Source organism: Malania oleifera, chromosome 13 (assembly GCF_029873635.1).
Source record: "Malania oleifera isolate guangnan ecotype guangnan chromosome 13, ASM2987363v1, whole genome shotgun sequence".
Lineage (NCBI taxonomy): Eukaryota > Viridiplantae > Streptophyta > Magnoliopsida > Santalales > Ximeniaceae > Malania > Malania oleifera.
The window spans coordinates 12978818-12984331 of record NC_080429.1 but is presented as its reverse complement, the minus strand read 5'-3'; positions in this window follow the sequence as shown (position 1 = coordinate 12984331).

Sequence of the window (5514 nt, the reverse complement as noted above, 5' to 3'; positions counted from 1 at the left end):
ATCCATATCTGTTTAAATATTGTTTTGATCAATTAGTTTGCAGATGTGTGACAGATTATTAATTTACTTCCGTGATGCATTTTTGTCATAGTGGAGCGTGTGGAGGCCACTTTGCTGCAAAGAAAACTGTTTCAAAAATTTTTCAAAGTGGACTCTACTAGCCTACTATGTTCAAAGATACTGAGAATTTTTATAAAACTTGTGAGGCTTGTCAAAAACTAGGGAAAATCATAGTAAAGAATGAAATGTCTATGTCTCCCATTTTGACTCTTGAAATTTTTGACTGTTGGGGAATTGACTTTATGGGACCATTCTCAAACTCTTTTGGGCATTCTTACATTTTGGTTGTTGTGGACTATGTTTCAAAATGGGCGGAAGCTATACCTTGTAGGACAAATGACCACGGGGTTGTCATCCGATTTCTCAAGGAGTTATTTGCACATTTTGGCATGCTCAAGGCGATCATTAGTGATGAAGGGTTACACTTTTGTAACAAACCATTTGAAAAACTCATGCAAAAGTATGGAGTGACTCATAAGGTCTCTACTCCACACCACCCTCAGACTAATGGTCAAGCTGAGTTGGCCAATAGAGAGATCAAAATCATACTTGAGAAAACAGTAGGTCCTAATCGAAAAGACTGGTCATAAAAAATGGTTGATGCACTTTGGACCTACCAAACTGCATTCAAAACGAATTTAGGGATGTCTCTCTACAGGTTAGTTTATGGTAAGGTTTTTCATTTACCTGTTGAGATTAAGCATTGTGCTCTATAGGCTATAAAACAGATTAGTTTTCACTTGACGATGCCAAAGGTTTAAGGAAATTGTAGGTATGTGAGCTTGAAGAATCTAGAAGGCAAGCTTACGACAATGCCCGCTTAGCAAAGGAGCGAATGAAGTTGCTGCATGACAATAAAATCAAAGATAAACAACTTTGCCCTACTCCGCAAGTGCTTCTTTATGACTCCATATTGCATCTGTTTCCTGGGAACCTGAAGTCCCGATGGGGTGGTCCGTACATCGTTAAAAAAGTTCATTCCCATGGCGCGGTAAAAATTGTAGATCCAAAGAATGGCAACAGCTTCATAGTCAAGGGACAGCGTCTAAAGCCCTTCATGACTCCATTCGATCCACATGAGGAGGTCTTGCTTCTACAAGACCCCAGGGGAGTCCTCTGACCTTTCTCTTTTACTGTATTTCTTTTTCTTTTTATTTTATTTGTTCTTATTTGCATCTTTCTTTTCTTTTTCTACTGTGTTTGTTGGTTGTGACACTCTATTGTTCTATTTTTTTATTTTTTTTTCTATTGGTTTGTTTCCCACACGCATATCTTTTCCATTTCCCCTATGTTTTCAAACATTGAGGACAATGTCTCATATTAGTTAAGGGAGAGCATTTTTATGTGATGTTGTGTGCAATTGTGTGCTTCCATGTGATAGAATTTCAATGTGAAAATTGCATGTGATGTTTGTATATTAGTTAGGTCCACCTTTTGAGAAATACTGTTATTGAGCTCAGAGCATACTAAATCCCTTATTTGTGAACGTTACATGCCAAATTTTTTTTTCTTTTTCTTTTTTAGGGTATGGAATATATAGGATGTAGTGCAATCAAAGTTTGAATCAAAAGAGAATTTTATCCATTTCACTTAGTTTCAACCAAGGGAATGATGTTAAAAGTCTTGCTACATACACTATACAAGTTAGAAGACTTAAAAAGACTACCTTAGATCATTTCTAGTTTATATACATGTCAATTATTTGGGACTCTAACAAACCATATCCTAATGGCTTAAAAAAGAAAGAAAAAGGAAAGAAAAAGAAAAAAAAAAAAAAGTTTGAAGCAAATGAAAATAAGAAACAAGTAAGGGATTAATTGCAAGAAGAAAAAGAGAAAAAAAAAATCAAAAAAAGAAGAAAAGGGAAACAATTGTGTATTGGAAAGGGCTACCTATTACCGGGGTCCCAACTAAATAAAAAGTGGGCACCTTAGTGTAGTAGCGTAACCTACTACCAGAATCCTAACTAATCAAGAAAGTGGATGTCTTTTAAGTGTAATAGTGTGAAAGCCGTTAGTACAATGGTTTTGAATTAGAGTAAGACAGTGCGGTCATCTCAGATTAATTGGTGTATTTGAAACCGTTAATGTTTGCTGGTGGTCAATCTTGGAATTCTTATCCTCCCTTGTACACGTGAGTTTTGTTACACTCAATTATTTTGGTTGTTTTACTAAATGGTGTATAAATCTCTCAGTTGATACTTAACTTGAATTAATCTGTGTCCTATGTTCCTAAACTCATTAAGCATATTTCATGGCATGCAATTTTTACAAGTATTGAATTTTGGTTGTTTTTCCCCTGCTTTGATTGCATTCACGTTATTTGCTAATTAAGATACTTAATTAGGCATTCAAATTCATGTATTGATGATTATAATTTTAATTAAATGTCTAATTAAGCATAATATTTTAACATCGAGCTCATTTGATAATTTTGAGATAAATAGCCTATTTTTGTCATAAATTTACAGTCATTCGTGTCCTATTATTGTAGGAAAATTTTTGGACATTAAAGATGTACGCGGTTCATGAGCATGAAGAGGTGTCATGTATGTGAGGCGGAGTCCAAATCAAAACCGTGAGCATTCGGGATTTTCATGGACATTTAAAGGATAATTTTCGGAAGTCGAACCATGCACGCAAAGAGAGGTCATTTTCGACACTACTTTGTAATCTGTGCATAACTCTCTCATTCGACTTCTGATTCAAATGATTCAAAATTGTATAAAAAGCTAAGAAAACCCTCTACAAATTTCATCTTTTGCGTTTTAAAAAATACTAATTGCATCAAGGTCAAAATCGGACATGAAGTTACCATACGTTGTTTTTATGGACCATTTCAACATTACTTCGTAATCTGGGCGTAACTTTCTCGTCCGAACTTTGATCAAGATAATTAAAAATGTTATGAAAAGCCGAGAAAATTCTCTACAATTTTCATGTTTTGAGCTTTGAGAGTTACGAACTATAGAAAGGTTAAAATCGGGTTTGTGTGCTGAAAAAAAGAAGAAGGAAGAAACATAGAAAAAAAATTTAAAAAAAATTGATTTAACCTAGCCACGGGTCATCTTGGCACGCTGGCAGTGAGGCGCTGGCACGCTGAAGGGAGGTTAGAGGGATTGAATTTAAAAAAGAACAAAAAAAAAAAAAGAGAATAACAAAGTAGGGGCAGTAGGTGCTAGCAATGAAAAAAAATGAAAAAGTAAAAGTTGGTGGCTGGCAGTAGGCTTTCTTTTGAGCTTAGTAGGCACTGGGTAGCTGAATTTCAAGTGGGAAAATGAGAGGGTGGTAAAGGGACAAATGCAAAAAAAAAAAGAAAAGGAGGCTAGGGGATAAAAAGGGGGAAAAAAGGCTAGGGTTTAAAGAAGGAAGCTAGGGGGCTTGTTTGCTGTTGCCGCAGTGGGACAGAAGAAGACCTGAGCCTCTCCTCTTCACGGCCACTCCATATCTCCATTGCTCTCTCTCTCTCTCTCTCTCTCTCTCTCTCTCTCTCTCTCTCTCTCTCTCTCTCTGTTATTTTACTATTTAATTTATTTTAATGTCATTTAAATGCTGAGCTTGTAGTTTATTTTTATTTAATCTAACATTGAAGTTTATTTTTTTAGCATTCATTTGGGATTTATTTTAGTTAAACTTTGTTGAATTAATCATTTTTATTGAACCTAGTAATGGGAATTATTGTTGCTTGAGTTATTTTTTAGTTGAGTTACTTTATTTGGGTGAGTTATTTTTATTGTTAAGTTCAAGTTATTTTTATTTAAAGTTCCACTTATTGTCATTTAATTGCTTTATTTTACTTTAATGTCATTTCTAAATATATTGTTGGGACTTTGTTATTTATTACTTCACTTTAATGTCATTATATCTTGTGAGAATTCTTTAGTGGTTTAAGTTTAGTTATGTTTATTTAAGATTTTGTTGAGTTTATTTGTTGTTTAGTTTAGTTTACTTTCACTTAGTTGAATCATTGTTAAATTTAGCTTATTTTTAGATGTTATTGGATCCTTTTTTTATTTACGTTATTAAGGTGTTGAATTTTTTTGAAATTGTTAAGTTTAGTTTGCCTTTATTTGATACTGATTAATGAGGTTCTTGCTTTTGATTTATTTTGTCAAGTGTTTAATTAGTGAGTTGTTTCGTTAGTTTATGCGTGTTAGGTTCATATTTTAGATTTCGCTTGTTTTAATTCCATCATAAATATTTCAAAACCCTAAAGAAACTGAATCTGAACCATAATTAGTAAAATTGTTTTCTTATTTCTTTTTCCTATTTTGCGCTATTTTAAAACTAATCTGCATTTCCTGAGGAGACGATCTGGCCTGTTTGGGATAATTATTACACAAGTTAACTCCTATAATTGGGATAGTCATAATGCTACTCATTTTTAGAAGTGAGTTAGAAGGGAGAGCCCGAGTGTTGCTGCTGTGCTGGAGAGGAACCCGAGAGCAAGGCCTTCTTGCTACCACGGCCAGACTATCCTCAACCCACACAACCAACTGCTCTCTCTCTCTCTCTCTCTCTCTCTCTCTCTCTCTCTCTCTCTCTCTCTCTCTCTCTCTCTCTCTCTCGATCTCCCTCTCTTTCTTTATTCTTTCTTTTTATTTTGAATCTTGAACTATTGTTGGGAACTATTTTTTTTATTAGTAAAATTCATTCTTCTTCTTGTTTAAGTTTAAATTTTTTTTATTGGCTTTTATTTCAAATCTCTCTATTGAAGGTTTCATTGAAGTCCAAATTTTTAATTAGTTTTGTTCTTGTTTGAATTAATTATTATCTTAAGTTTAGAGCTTGATTAATTTTCTTTGTGCTTATTAGTAAAGATAGTTTCTTTTAGTATTTAGTAATTTGCTAAATTTTAATTTTGTCTGATCTCTATATTAAAACTGGTACCTTTATTTAGTGAACTTCAATTAGTGTTTAGCACATTTAGTATTTATTTATTTGAATGTTGCATGTCTATTTATCTCATTATTCTAGTGTTGCATCAGGCTTTTATTTAATTCTTCCACGCATGTTTAATTTTTAGTTAGGGTTTAAATTTCATAGTAAAGATCTCAAAAATTCACAAAAACTGAATATGAACAATGTTCAGTAATTTGTCTTTTCTTAATTTTTTTTTAAAATTACACAAAATTTAGAATTAAACTGCATTCCCTGAGGAAACAATCTGGCCCTTGGGCTAATTATTACACAACTGAACTCCTATACTTGGGATAGCTTCCGAGCTACTCATTTTTTGAGTGAGTCAAGAACAATACCTGTCACGACATCTCCTACCGCCTCAGCATCTCTTAATGTCATAGCATAGACCCATACTGGGGCGGTATTCCTCTATTGTCCGCCTCAGGGTGCCTGGTGACCTCCTCAATATGGTCTAGGAGCAGACACATTTACTGGCAGTGCTCGGCAGTCTCTCGCCATGTGGTCAAGTTGATAGTATCGATAACAAATAATT